The sequence below is a fragment of the Canis lupus genome, chromosome 8 (assembly GCF_011100685.1).
Source record: "Canis lupus familiaris isolate Mischka breed German Shepherd chromosome 8, alternate assembly UU_Cfam_GSD_1.0, whole genome shotgun sequence".
Taxonomy (NCBI): Eukaryota; Metazoa; Chordata; class Mammalia; order Carnivora; family Canidae; genus Canis; species Canis lupus.
Window position 1 is genome coordinate 52,297,231 of NC_049229.1, and position 16,171 is coordinate 52,313,401.

Sequence of the window (16,171 nt, forward strand, 5' to 3'; positions counted from 1 at the left end):
AGAGGGAGAGAGACAGACACAGGCAGAGGGAGAAACAGGCTCCATGCAGGGAGCCCAATTAGGACTCCATCCCAGGTCTCCAGAATCACACCCTGGGCTGAAGGTGGCGCTAAACCAGGTGAGCCACTCAGGCTGCCCTGGAGATTATTTTCTCAATTCACTCATGTGTGGACTAGTCTGTGTATATGTATATGTGTGTGTGTGTGTGTGTGTGTGTGTGTGTGTGTGTATTTATACACTTGTGTGTTTCATTCTGTGATATATTGTCACATGTATACATTCTTGTAACCATCATCACACTTAAGATACACAACTTTGAGCTAATGTTTACATGGGCTGTCCAATTTCTGTCTGCTTTGGAGTGGCCACTATACCACCTCCTAAAATGTGGACCAGGACCACCCGGGAGCATGTTTGAAATGAAGAACCGGAGGACTCACCCCAGACATACTGAATCAGAATCTACATTTAACAGATCTGGTCATTCATGTGCATATTAAAGTTTGAGAATACTGTTCAAGGAAATGTCTTCATTTCTTAGTTCATTAGCTTGACAGGATTAATTGAGTGGTGGAGGATGCATATCAGAATCACTGTGAAGCTTAAGATAAAAGGATGCCTGGGCCTTAGACCTCAAGATTAAATCTGATGTGATTTATTAATGATTCCAGAGGCAATTTGATGTACCCAACAAATGAGAAGGGTGTATGTTGCAAGAGTTCTCAGAATTCCTTTTCACTCTTTTCTTTAAACCCCATGGTGGCTACCTCTCATCAGGCCCTTATCTAATGTGGTTGATCAGCTTTTCACCACCCTGTCCATTGTTGTGGCAGTTTATCTCAAACCTGACAAATGTAAAAAGGTCCCTTTATAAGAATAAATAAATATTCTCATACAATACATCCTTACAATGGATTCAAAATATCTATGATAACGCTTCCTAAAAATGCACAAACAAAAAGCAAATACAAATGCTATAGACTCATAATTCTAAGATAACCAGAAAATCCTTGCAAATTTACAAATGAGATGCAAACAATACAATTGAAAATAAGAGCACTCATTTAATGTGGCAGAAGACGTTTTTCTGAGAATAAATCTCTGCTTGCGATGTGAATACATGATGACTATGGTGTAGATTCTTTGGCGTTTGGTACATCTGTACTGCTGTGTGCCTTCTGAAATTCAGTCCCCTTACTATTTTCCTCTGTTTGAACCCTTGCAAAACCTTTTGTCCAGTTACGAATCCCATTCAATGTTCTTTCCCACAAACACATCAAATATATGTCTATAGTCAGCTCACCCCTCTCCTATTTAGGTTTCATCAATTAAAGTAGTAGTAGTCCTTATTGTCACTGTGCTTGCAGACATAAACCCAAGGGATAACATTACATGACAATCCTTGGTCAGCAGTAGTGCAACAGTACCCAGTTGGAAGATGATCACCCAGAGTATCCTTAATCATTTTTCTCCTTTTTTTTTTTTTTTTTTTTTTTTTTTTAGGAGAAAACAACAATTTAGGATAATAGTGAAGGCAGCTCTGCATACCTAAGTGTGTTTCCTTGATATCTCCAGTTCAGTGTGCAGTGGGAGGCAGAATAGAGTGGAACGTATAAACATGGCCTTAGATGAGAAAGATACATAATCTATTTAAACAGTTCCACTTATTAGGTACATTTCCAGGATGAGTTTCTTAGCATCTCTATATCTGGGTTTTCTTATGTGTATAATAGAGATGATTATTACCTACTATATAGGTACAATGTGCCAGGAAAGTCCTTAGCCTACTCTTAGCACATCATAAGCACTCGATTATCAGTAGCTATTTTAACCACTACTACTACTAATCATCATTAGTAATTACTATTGCTATTTTTATTATAAATCTGGACATTAAATTTGCCACATATTTCTTTATTTGCTTCATTGTATTCTTAAGATATTTGTTTTCTTTTCTCCATTGACCTCTTGTTTTATTAATTTATTTTTTAAGATTTTATTTATTTATTCATGAGAGACACAGAGAGAGGCAGAGACACAGGCAGAGGGAGAAGCCGGCTCCATGCAGACGGCTGACGTAGGACTCGATCCCAGGACTTCAGGATCATGCCCCAGGCCGAAGGCAGGCCCTAAACCGCTAAGCCACCCAGGGATCCCTAGAAAGTAAGGCTTTTTTTTTTTTTTAAAGATTTTATCTATTTATTCATAAGAGACAGAGACAGAGAAAAGAGAGAGAGAGAGAAAGGCAGAGACACAGGCAGAGGGAGAAGCAGGCTCCATGCAGGGACCCCGATGTGGGGCTCAATCCCAGGTCTCTAGGATCAGGATCAGGCTCTGGGCTGAAGGTGGCACTAAACCACTGAGCCACCGGGGCTGCCCTGACCTCTTGTTTTAATCTGATTGTGGCAGACACAAGTCTCGTCAAAATGCTAGAGTAGCATCTGACTCAAAACACCATTCTGTTGCTTCTGTTTCTTCTCTTCTTGCTGTAGCTTCCTCCTGAATTGCTACCATTACCACAGCTTCTACGTGCTGCTTAGACAACTTCATCTATTTTCCATTGCAGCCAATCTAGTGAGGGAGCCCCTCATAATGGTGATGTCCTGGAGTTGGACACTACTAAGGCAATGTTTCTTTCATTAATTGCCCCTTTTAATTTTTGCTAATGAAGCCTGTAATAAACTGATGGAAGGTAAAAAAGATAACTCAAAACATAGAGAAGTGCATTATTTTATTATGCCCTCAGCATATCCCTATGTTTATGCAGTAGGGATTAAAAGAATGAATCTTCACACTTTAAAATGCACACTTCCAGTTCTCTAAGCTATGTCAGATTGGGCTTTTGATTAGAAGCCCTGTTTTTTGCTTATTTCTAGCTTCTGTATGAGTAGAGACTTCATTAACAGAAGTAGGTTCAGAGGATCCATTAGAGCCATAGAGAATAAATTCAAAAGTCAGGAAGGAAGGAAGGAACCAAAGAAAACAAATTTATAGCTATTTCACTAAGAAGAGAAAACAGGCAGCTCATGAATTAAACCAAGACTTTAAAAAAAGCCTAAAAAAATCTTCATTTGCTTTGCATTTGCACGTCTTTGACATATGCATGAAGCATGAAGGCAATGTGTCTTTGGGATATATGGCCAACATCCTGACTGACCATAGTCATTAGACAGTCTGGTGCTATCTGGCTGTAGAGGGGGGCTCACCTTAGTGTTTTCACCTAATTATAGCGTTGTGGTGACCTTTTGCATACTTTAAGTGTTCTTTGTAATTTCAGGTTAGACATGCAACAGCAGACACTATCTGACCTGACAAATTGGCTCATTGTGTGAGGCAGCTGTTAAACAACTGTCAGAGATGGTTTCATTTCAGTGAAGAGTTAGGTAATTTAGGGGGTTAAAACCATGGACAATAAATAACCATCCACACTCATTGAAGGAAGTGTCTTCTTAGACAAGAGAATAGAACTGAAACTGATAAGGACGTTAGTCTGGTAAAAAGTCACATCAATGAAGATTTACCTCCAAATGATTTAGGTAGTAGAGAAGTGTCTGCACCAATACCTGCCCTCGAGCATAGAAAATAGGGAAACACAAACTAGCTCTCCTGAAAACAGTAACCACAAGCTGATGCACTTAACATAATAGGTCAGTGGCCATCACAAAAGTTCCATGGTGCCAGTAGCCAAATGGCTAAATGTGCCTAACACTGAACTTCAAGTCACTGTAAAATGCAGAGTCTAAAGTAAGAGGGTGATGTGAGTACATGATGACAAACTGAGAGACACAGACAGGCAGCACTGAGGCTCTGCCATAGTGAGATCAGTTACTGAAGACTCCTCTCTAGCCTGTTTTATACTGCCTTGTGGGCAAATGGGATTCCAGGCCTATATGTATTATCTGTGGACACAAAGAAGCTAGAAGCACAAAATAATTCCAAAGATTGCTACCAGCAGAGTGGATGCAGCAGGGGCCTTATTTCTCTATCTTTATATAATGCGGGATAGAGTAGAATTGTGCATAACTTGGCTTTGATGTCAAGTGGACCTAGATTTAACAATTCAAATCTAGTTTGTGTGTAAGTGATTTACCTCCCAGGGCTACTCTGTTACATCTGTAAAGTGGATGTAAGAATAGACAAGGTTAATTTGTGAGGATTAAATGAATGAAGTATTGCATAGTGTCAGATATTTAAAAATCTGTATTCATATCTTGGAAGAAAGTCTCTAGGTGTATGTCTTGGGTCTTTGTACCTCTCCATTTATAATTGCTTGAAGATATGTGGTCAAAGTAAAGAGCTCTGCAATAGCTCTGATGCTAAATGACAGACTTAAGATTCAGAAGAATCTCAACAGGAAAAATGATACTAAAATAAATTATAATAAGGTTATATAAAACCTTGCCCTTAGATTTAAAAAAAAAAAAAAAAAAGAAGTCATCATCTGGTTCTGGTAAAGGAGATTTCATTTAAATAGAAGTTTATGTAGTAAAAATGCTAAATCCTAAGATTTTTTTTTTAATTAAGTTACATATGTGCAATTTCTGTGTGCTTTCGGCAGCCACATTTTAAGAGAACATTGACAAACTAAGCACACATTCAGTGTGGCACCATATGCAGGTTATCAAATCCAAGCTCTGCCACTGTGAGTCTGTGAACAAGTCAGTTACCTCACTGATAAATGTGTATGGAAGTCCTCTCCCTGGTTTGAGCTAAGGGTTACATTGCATAATGCAAGTAAAGGGTTCTTTTAGCACAGTGCCTGGCTCATAACTAGGAGCTATTATTATTCACAGGAAAGAATGATGAGAATGGTGGCAGCCCTAAGATAAGAAGCTGAAGCAACTTGAAATATTTTGTCTGTATAAGAGAAGCCTAAGGAGGAATATGACAGCTATTATCAACTATTTGAATGACTGTTGTTAGGTAGAAAAGAGGTTCTCATTAATCAACCTAACTCTAGAAGGCAGAACCAGGACCAGTGGGTAGAAGTTGTGGGATCTATTTGGGCTCCATAACAAGAGTAACTTTCCATTGGGGGTGTCCTAATCATTAGAATAAACAAGAGGTAGTGAGCTCTCTGTTATTGGAGGGAGGAGGAGGAAGAAGAGGAGGAGTAGTAATTGAGAATGAAAACAGCTCTTAGGGTATCCTAGCTACTGTTCTAAGGAATCTGCATTCTTACTTAATCCTCATAATATCCAGTTGAAGCAGGTACAATTATTATCATTTCCATTCTACAGTGGAGGAAACTAAAGCAGAGAGATGTAGTGAACTTTCAAGAATGCAAAGTTTAGAAATAGCAGAGGTGAGATTAGAGCTCTGGGCTGCCTGACTCTTGGATCTGTTGTCTTCACCACTACAGGAAGTACCTCTCAAATACACAGGGAAAGGCTGAGTGACTGCACATCATGAAGGTTAAAGAGAATTCCTGGGATCCCTGGGTGGTGCAGCAGTTTAGTGCCTGCCTTTGGCCCAGGGCATGATCCTGGAGACCTGGGGTCAAATCCCACATCGGGCTCCCAGTGCATGGAGCCTGCTTCTCCCTCTGCCTGTGTCTCTGCCTCTCTCTCTGTGTGACTATCATAAATAAATAAAAATTAAAAAATAAATAAAGAGAATTCCTGTGCTGAAGTTGGGATTTGACTGGATGATCTCTACAGTCCTTCCGATTAAATGTCTAATTTTATGAGATCAAAAAGCAAGAACACACATACACACAATGTCAAAAGATGATACAAAATATAGACACGAATTGTCATGGGGTTTGCTCAAGAAAAAGTTCAAAGTGTTCACCTGGAACTTATCTTCTTCTACTCAGTAATAAAAGAATGGATATCGTATTGTCTTGTTCCAGGAAAATAGAAGGATTTATACTTAAATAAGGGATTGGTAGTGGAATAGCCCCAAAAAGAGACTGGTGAACCTCCGTGGGAGAGAAAGGAGATACTAACTTATTGAATAAATATTAACTAAGCACCTACGCTGTGCTAAGTTAAAAAAAAATCTATGTAAATGAAAATAAGAACTCAACAATCATTACAGTCCCCACACATTTAGATTCTGGTATCCTTTAGGCTTTTTGTGAATGTTGCTATGCAATGATTTTTTTTTCCAAGTCTTTAAGGAAATCATAAATTATATCCAGTTTTGGAAAGGAGTCATGCATGATATTCTTAATAGAGTTTGTATGAACTGGATAATTTCACCTTCAGTTTGGGTGCTAAAAGTATGCACTCAGTTCATCTCAGGCCAGCTTACTATCCAGTTAAGACACATGTAGATCTTACCGTATTAAACTATTTTACTATACTGCAGTGGGAAAAGCTCTGGTCTGGACATTTGGAGTTTTGCTACTATTGTAATTTATGACAAACTTTTGTCTTTGGATCTCAGTTTTCACATCTGTAAGTGAGGATGCTTGACTAAACTCTCTCTGTTTCCTTTAGGCTCTGATGTCTCATATTTGTTTTATTTTGTAATTATACTTATTTCATCATGCAGATACCAGATGGCAAGATGCCCTGGCAGTGTGTGCAGGACCCAAATTGATTCTGGGAAAATGGGACACCAGTGATTCCTATGCTATAAGGAGCTGAAGTAAACAAAAGCCTCTAGGTTCTAGTTCTATTTCTGTTGGCTATAAAATGTAGGCATGGCTCAATATTAGGAGACATCTCCTAGCTTTTAATATTAGATTTTAAAGTTGCCTAACAAACCCATTGAGGCTGTTTTGTGCTTAGAGTATTTTAATGTTATGAGGTAAAGCAGGTGCAGTATAGCATATAAGGCGTAATTGTCTCCCCTCACCTTTAATTTCTCTCCATCTTTCAAAGCATTAAAGAGAAAAAATGTTATCTCTCGGTCTCTTACTATGAATACAGTTTACGGTCTGTGTATGTTTAGATGGCTTACATGAGTGGGAAGACAGTCATTGTATTAGATAAAATTTCTAGAATAGACCTGCACTGGTATTAAGTTTCCTGGGCACTACTGCTTTGTCATCAGACTTTACCATGTAGACTTCACATCCCTTTCCATGTTAATCTTACTGTTATTATTTCCAAGTTACGTATACAGTAAGGCCACACATTTCATATTTTAACAAAGCCATGCCATCTGCTTCTCTTGAGTTAATTAGTAAATGACATTTTGATGTTCACTACCTTGACTTGTTTTAGTTCATCCTCCCTCTCCAAGAATATTCCTAATCATAAAACTAAATTTAATTTAAAGGGGATGGGGGGAGATTTCACACTCATATCAGTGCTATACAACCAAATAAGGAGCTGGTCTGTGGTAGGAAAAAAAAATTAATGAAGCCTCAGAATCGATTTGGGTTCTAAGATCAATTTTGAAAAAAATGAAAAAGGTATCCAGATCTGAGTAAGAAAGCCAGAGGGGTGACTTTATAGATTGAGTATTAAGTTTGTTATGGGCTCAATGTTTGTATCCCCTCAAAACTCATATGTTGAAACCTAACCCCCAAGGTGATGGTATTAGAAGGTGGAGCCTTTGAGAAGTAATTAGGTCATGAGGGTGGAGCCCTGATGGATGGGATTAATGTATGTAAAGAATTTGCCTTTTGCCATAGAAGTAGAAATTGTCTTTCATTTTCTCTTTATGACATCTGGTTCTTCTCTGATTATGTACTGCTTTTTCACTTTCTTTTCTGATCTCCATCCTTATCTCAATCTATTGGGAGTAACTGTGAGAATTGTTTTGCTAACATCATGTCACCTGGGACTAATTGACCATTTCATGATGAGATTACATCCTCAAAAAGGAAAATTCCAAATGACTAGGGGACTAGTGACGCCCTACAATAGTTAAGTTGCTGGTTGTGAATCTTAAATTGGCTTCTGATCTTTGTGTGGGTTGTGTTAGAAGCTTCCATTCACTTTTCCTTCCTGAGTGCTTCTCTAGTGACTAGCAGAGCAGGAGCGTCTGTTGTTTTCATTGCCTCACAGTCATGCCAATTGAGCATAACTGATTTCCTGGTAGATCTGTCTCACAAGGAATTGCATTCATAGGAGGTGACTAGCGTGTGGTAAACATGGTATAGACAGACCAATACAAGAGATAGATAGAACATTTGCTCAGAGGAGACACAAACAAATTCCCTTTCTGCTGGCTCTGAAATATTTTCTTTCAGCATACTTAAAGATGAAGTTGGAATGAAGCTAACTAAAACTTTATCCAAACAACTCTTCATTACTTGGGTTCTGATGAGAAGGCTGTAGGTAGCAATTTGTAATTTGCTCACTGATACCGAGTCACAATTGGACTCCTCTTGAAGTTGATATAAGATCCTCGTGCACAGAAGATGAACTCATTAGAATCAAAGTGATTGTATAAGAACCTCAATTGGAATTATCTGGGTGTTAATATACACATGTATGTTTTTTAGACAATGGAATTATCTTTAAAACATGCACTTATTTAAAACATATATGCACATGCACATACACACAGACTGTCATATAGGTTTATGGAAGATCACAAATTAAGGCAAATTAACATACTCAAAATATGTACTCATTAAAATAAACATTAATTCCTCAAAGTTGTGGCTAAAAGGCTATGTGTAGGTGGATATAGTTCAAAGACTCTTCCTAATCTGTATAGTAATATGCAATAAGAATTAGAAAAAGAAGAAAGGGAAGTAGAAGAATTTGTGAAGATAATAACATAGCATTTACTAAGCATCTACTATGTGTCAGACATACTTAATGCTTCCCATATATTAAATAGTTTAAGACTCATATTAACGGTCTGACTTATATTCTATTATTTTATCCCTCAGAAAAATTTATATAACTCAGATAAGGTCCAACACCATTAAAAGGAAAATTGGAAATCGAATCCAGGTTTCTCTAATTTCTGGGCCAAGATCTTAACTGCTACATTGTTAGCACATTCTCAGAGGCTTTTATTTGAGGTAATACCACTTTATTCAGGGTTTATATTATTCCAGCAGTATCTTTCTCTGCAAATGGGCATATCAAAATACAAGCGCCTCTGCCCCCAATGTTTTTGGAATACTCAGGTGATAGTTTGTTTTTGGAAAGAGAGAAGTATAGGCAATTGACAGAAGCAGAGTGCCCGGCTTTAGATTATTTTTCTTTTTCCATTTTTTCCTTGATGAGCATAATCATGTGAATAATTAAGCTTGAAGAGCTGAATGACTGATTGGCAGCAAGTGACTAACTGTTGTTTATTTATAAGGATATAGCTTTCATGGGTAAATACAAGTTGTTTTTTGAAACATCAGAAGTCTTGCATGAGACTTTATAAATAATGGAGGTAGCATAACTTAGGGGTTCAGCTCATGGGCGTTTATGTTACACTTACTCAAGTTCAAGTCTAAGTTGCTGGCCTTTGGGAATTTTTTTAACCCCCCACCGTGACTGATTTCTGTAAAGTGGAACCAATAATACTTCTAAGGGTAGTTGAGAACATTCAAACAGCTTTAGTTATACAGAGTGCTAGCTCAGTGCCTGCTATGTGATAAACATTCAATAAATCTGCTTTGTACTATTTTATTTTATAAAAGTGACAAAAATTATTTAGGAAAGACAGGTTGGATTCCTGGAAAACCTGTAGTTCCTGTGTCAGAGGCTTGCAAAAACTGCTTAGGACGTGTCTATGTTAATAATTTCACCCACATTTACTTTTCCATCAGTCTTAGATTCCTTATAAGAATCAGCTATTCTTTCTAAAGAGCTTCAGTACTTTTATATTACCTCCTTTAATTGCCTTAATAATCCTATGAACTGGCGATCATCATGCTCGCTTTTACAATCGAGGAAATCAGAAATGAGAAAAGTAAATCGAAAGTCACCCAGATAGTAAACAGATGAGCTATGACACAAATCTAGGTCTTCTATACTAACACTCCAGTTTAATTTTGAAACAGGAAGATATTGAGACCATGTGGATCATGCCTTAGTCCATTTTACAGATCAGAATATTGAGAGTCTAAGATAGAAAAGTAATTTAACTAGAATCACACAGCAAGTTAGGGGCAAAGCTGACACTAGACACTTATATAGGCTTCTATTTGAAGCCTGTAGCTATTTCATCCTTCTCAGACAGCTTGTGTCTTCTTAATAACGTGTATGCTCTGTAGAGAAGGGGTGAAAAAATGAGGCAGAAATGAGGGAATGGGAGAATGGAGGAGGAGAAAAGGAGAGAAAAGAGTAGACTCACGTTAGAAGATTAGATCAAGGGCAGACTTTGAGGGGCGATCTGCATTGAATACTAGGGCTTTCCACTCTTAGAACTAATCTCTACCTGACAGGAGAGACAGAAATAACCAGAAGAGCCCGAATGTGTAATGTATTTGTACCTGCTTTCCTTCCATCACTATAACCTCAGTGATCACAGTAGACATAGGTGACAGTAGTGAAGACATCTCCCTATGAAAACCCCACAGCCATATGGCACCACCATGACCATTTCCAGCAGCCCTCTCACTGAAGATTTGGCTTCCTCTGCATTGGTCTGCATTGATGGATGTTAGAAATTGGCTGATTTGGTTTCTCAGGAGACTGCAGTGGAATTCACTCCCACGGAGGCATTTTCTTGACATTTTGACATTCTCTCAGAGAAAAGCAAAAGGCTGGCCAAGGGCCCAATCATCAAGCCCATCAGAATCAAACTGTATTTTCTGAGCAGCTGTCGATAGAGTGTGCATGAGATTATTATTGTTTGCCAACGCTCTATTGATCTTGGCTTTGTGAAGCTCAAAGACTGTTTACAGCCACCTATAAAAATGAACAGCCACTTCTTTTACTGAAGGTTAACATGGTGTGTTTATTTAATTGAATGGAAATAGCTTCATGTTTTTCAAATGTCATTGTTAGTAAATTTTCAGAGAAATCTGAGTGACTAGTGTGTAAGGGTTGAAGATAGAATGGCTGGTGGGAGTGAGCAGTCAGCTGGGTTTGGGAGTTGCTGGAGGCAAGGGATGTAAGACAGAAGCACAGGAAAGATACTGGAATAACTTTCCTACCCCAAGAAGTGCTATAAAAAATCTTTATATTGGGATCCCTGGGTGGCGCAGCGGTTTGGTGCCTGCCTTTGGCCCAGGGCGCAATCCTGGAGACCCGGGATCGAATCCCACATCGGGCTCCCGGTGCATGGAGCCTGCTTCTCCCTCTGCCTGTGTCTCTGCCTCTCTCTCTTTCTCTCTGTGTGACTATCATAAATAAATAAAAATTAAAAAAAAAATCTTTATATTAATGTTGTTTTTTATAGTTGTCAGCTAATAGTAAGAATTCTCCCCTGGGTGTTTTATTCTTTTGCCTATCTCTATTTTTGTTTGTTCTTTTGGATTTCCCCAAAAATGTTTAAAGGTGACACTGAATATTTTAGTTATTGTGAATTATGGAGCTGGAAGTTTTCTATCATCTGATCTTTTTTTTCCCCCTTTTTCATACAAGATTTGACAGAAATGGCTAGAATTAGGAGTCCTGTCAGATAGAAGCTGATAGTGGCAATCCCAGTGACCTGCTTTTTCAGAAACGTGTTTCAGTTGGCTGGAGGGAGATGCACATAGCTCCTACCAAAGCAACTGGAAGAGCCATAACAGTCTCAGCAACTGTGAAAGTCTGTCAGGGCCTAAAGGATGCTAGATGAAAAGCAGAAATCAGCCAGCCAATGGACTGTTTCAAATGGAAATATCAGAATAATTCACTGGGATTTTTTTTTTTTTAAACTTTCCTCAGGAGATTTGTCCTTTTATGAGATCAACATTAGCAATTCCCATTTTAAGTTTTACTTTATCCATTCTATCTCAGTCTCCTCAGCAGGAAAACAAACAAACAAAACCTGTTATTATTACATACATGCGTATCAATGGTGATTTAAAGCAACAATAACAACAATAATGAAAAACAAAACAAAACAGTTGCAGTCTCAAAGCAGCCAGTCTATTCAAGGAATTACTGAGCTCCCCTGGGGCACTGGCCACAGCACTAGGTGCTAGGGCTAGGAAAAAAAAATGAGATAAGGCTCGGTACTAAAGATCTCACGACTCTGTGGGTGAGTGCGTGCGTGTGTGTGTGTGTGTGTGTGTGTGTGTGTGTGTGTGTGCTGGTGGGTTGGGTATCTATAAAAATACTTAACGACTTGAGTATTGTGATAGGTGTACTCTAAAACTGAGTCTGATTGGAGACATTGCTTTAATTTGGTAATGGGATATATCCTTGTCTCTCCTGTCTCCTTCACTTCTACATTTAATCCTGGTTAAAGTCTGATTTCAAATAATCAGCCCATTTTTTTGAATTTTGATTCCATTCTTTCAGGAGCTCAATAGAAAATGTAAAGCTATCAAGTGTTTTGGGGAACACGACTTCTAAAAACTATCTGGGCATCTCAGGTTTTTCTTTATTTTAAATATACACACAAAATCAGGTTGGGCACAAGGGTTAGAAAGGTGCCCTTTTCTCTAACTCGTGCAATGCAAATTATGGGAAATGAGAAGACAGGATTAGAATCACAAGATGTATTTCCCTAACTTACAAGATATGAATTCAATACTTGCAAATCTTCTTAGTTCTGAGTTTGAAACAGATCTATAAAACCCTGTGTTAAAAGAAATACAGTGGGGATTAATAGGATGGGGGAATGGGAGTGGGCAGATGTGTTCTTGAAGAGAGCACTCTGAATGCAGAATATTCTCTTTTGTCAATTAATTTTACTTTTTATAGATTGATTAGACTATTAAACAAGATCTTTTGAGAAAAGTGTGTTTGAGTGATCTCCAGGAAGATGTTCTTGATATTAAATTAAATTAGACTGTGCATTGCGGAGCCCCCACCAGTTGTACTCCCTCTGGTGTGCATCTTTAATATCTGATGCAGCTGAGTTAGAGGTGACACAAAATCTCAGAATTTGATTTTCTTTTTCCTTCAAAGTTAGGCAAATAGAAAGGGGCTGTCTTTTTTTTTTTTTTTGAAAGGGGCTGTCTTGGTATATCTTAGTATATCTAAGGGCCAGATGCTGTTTTTTAAGAATTTGATTTGGGGAAGGTACAAGTTCAGGGAAATGCGTTTGATCCCTCCAAAGATAAGGGGACTTCCTTTTCTTATTTGACAATAGGGCTGCTTTGTCTCATAATGTCTGACAAAGCAACAACATGGAGTCATGATTTCCAGTGCTGCCTCTAGAGTAAGATTTTCTGGATTTGAATCCTTGATGATTTTTGCCAAATTATGTAACCTGTTTAAGGATCAATTTCCTCATCTATAAAATGTAATAAGAGTTCCTTATAAGAACCACATAAAGATGAAATAGAAACCATCTAGCATATGCCCAGCACATAGTGCAATGTCATAAGTATTAACTGTTATTACTAAACCAAATATTTTAATAGGTAACACCCCAGAAATTCCTAGGCATGAGGTTGTTGTTATAATGGGCAAGTTACAAGGGTCACAAACTAACACCCTAAGCTTTTTGCAGATGTGTGAACCTCTTCACAAGGGCTTCTAGTCATTGACTTACAGATTGATGAGGGCAGATCTATCATCCCCTCTTTTTGTTTTTTCATCATCTTCTCTTAAATAAATAGCCAGAAAACACTTACTCTATTTATAGTGCAGGAATTGAGAGTTTTTCTTTAGAAGGACAATTACTTTTTTATCCAAGGGTTCAGTGCCACATAAGAAAAATAGTCTTGTGTACAATACCTTGGAGAGATAAAGATATTTAAAAATCTTGATATTAGAATTAAGGCTATAATGCATTTAGCTTGTCTATGGGTTCTTCATTTCTGCATCACTAGTGTGGTCAGAAATAAGAGTAATTACTTCAGTATTACATTTTTCCTTTAATGATGTAGACTTTTTTGCTGTTGTTGTTGTATAACTTCCATTATTTAACTGTATTTAGAAGATCCATCAGGGAAAAAAAAGTCCATCAGTATGCACCAAAAATTTATTTTCAAAATTCTTCACCTAATACTTAACAAAATAAGCCCTAATCTAGTTTACTGTGAAATTGACCTCAGAAGTATAAATAGTACAGAGGAAGAAAAATCCCACATTTCTATATCTGTGTTGACATTTAAGACTGCATTTATAAAGCTTCCATACATAGTGAACACAGGGTGTATCTTGCTGGTGAGAATTTTGCTGTCCTGGAGTCTGTGTTGAAGCTCCTGAGATGTGTTCAGTGGTAGAGGTGATGCTTTCATTGTGTCACAGTTCACTTCCCATTTCTTGAGGAGAGATTCATTTGCCTGAAAAATTAGCAGGTTTTTTGTTTCTGTTTTTGTTTTTATTTTTTGTATAAACTCCAGTTGCACACTGGATTATTGCTTCTGGGTTTCCCATGTGACCAGCCTAGACTCAAAGTAAAGGTTGGTCTGCAGCTGTGGCAAAAAAGGGAGAAGTTAATGAATCATAAAGGTCAAACATCCTCTTGGATTTCCTTCTCTTTCTTCACTTGTTCTGGTTGCTTAAAAAATTATATATCCCCACTGTCTGTATGTTCTTAGGATAGAAAACTCATCAGCAATATTTGGTTCTGTTACTTGGATAGGGAATTCTACATTCATTGTGAAGGAAAAATTCTCTAGGTAACTCATAACTGTCTCCATTGAGAGGAGTCTACGATGTTTGGAATATATTATGGATCCTTTAAATTACTGTTCTAGAAAAGGTTATATAAAGAGATCATTTTTATTACTAATTAGGTTACCTCTCCCCTCCTATTCTTTTATTCATGATAGTTCACATGTAAGCAGTACTTCATTTTTCCAGGAATCCATAGAATTCTACTGCTATTAATTTTGAGAATACTGTTAATCTACCAACATGAATTCTCTTTTCTAAAAGGTGACCAAGTTGCTCCATAACTCCTCCCCCATAAGTGTTGGGTAGAGGAATCTCTGACTTCACTGTGGGACTCAGAGTTATTACAGATCCTCTGGCTCTCACCCCCTTTCTTGGAACCATAGCTGAATACACAGCAGAAAAGATGACTTTACTCTTTATCCACAACCTGTAAGCTAAGAAAGAGTGAGTTTAAAAAAATCTTTCTATATTGCAAACAAAGGAACCGAGTTACTAGACGGTAAATATCTACCTAAGAGTAGTCAGTCTGTGAAGACAATACCTGTTCTAGTTTTCTGCCATCAATTTGCAAAGTTGTATAACCTTTTGTCTAAGACTTGGTTAAGTATAAAGCTATTCTTCAGTAGAGACTTGACCTAGCTGATGTTCCATCATTCTTATGATTCTATAGTTGATGCTTGTTAAAATAAAAATTTTGGAGCATAGTATAGAGAGAATGTTGATTGTTGGCTATATGTTGACCCAAAATGAAGCCATTTAAAAGAATATGATTGTATTAATATAGTTATTTACATTTAACCAGCATCACATAAAAATTAATAAAAATTTTCACATGGAGAATTTACAAATAACAATAGATGACAGATTGAGTCTAAAACTGAGGTTGATAACCTTGGTAAAAAGATAAAAACCATCCAAATAAGCTTTAAATAAATAAATAAATGTAAAATTCTATATTTGAGTTAAATAAATCAACTTTGTAAACACTTGATGTAGAAGGTCTGGCTTGACAGATTTTATGGAAAACAAGTTCTGAAAGTTTTAATTGGTCATACGATTATAATAAAGAAAGAAAAACAAACTATGTGGCCTTAGGTTCTATTAATAGACTTCTACTCTATTGCAAAATTATGTTGACTCTTCATCTGAAATGTCTTTCTTATCCCTCCACTTAACTTCTGAACTAAGACTATATCAATCTTTACCTGACAGTGGCTTCTTAATCCTATTCTTTCTTCTTTTTTCCCCATTTTGCTCTGTCTTTGCATGAGGCCAGTGTTACCACTGATGAAAGATCTGATGAGATTATTCCTCATAAGCCACCAGAGGTTCACAATTATAAGACTTATTATTCCCTTAGGAATGAGACCCTTCAGTATATTTCCTTTTAAAAAATAGATTTATTTATTTATTTATTTATTTATTTATTTATTTATTTGAAAAAGAGAGAAAAAGGGAGTGAGAGAGCATGAGTAAGAAGAGGGACAGAAGGAGAGAATCCTCAAACAGACTTCCTGCTGAATGTGGAGCCCAACATCATGACCTGAGCTGAAATAAAGTGTTGAATGCTTAACCAAGTGCGCCACCCA

The 16,171-nt window shown here is 37.4% G+C and overlaps 1 protein-coding gene and 1 long non-coding RNA gene across 29 annotated transcripts in view; one reads left to right on the forward strand and one right to left on the reverse strand.

The window, feature by feature from the left end:
- Window positions 1-16,171, forward strand: part of NRXN3 (neurexin 3) — a 1,532,396-nt gene that overhangs the window by 1,130,293 nt on the left and 385,932 nt on the right. The window lies entirely within an intron of this gene.
- LOC119872913 overlaps window positions 13,928-16,171 on the reverse strand; it is a 51,787-nt gene continuing 49,543 nt past the window's right edge. The window contains exon 2 of the long non-coding RNA XR_005363615.1: window positions 13,928-14,245. This is a non-coding gene — a long non-coding RNA (uncharacterized LOC119872913). The remainder of the gene's footprint in view (window positions 14,246-16,171) is intronic.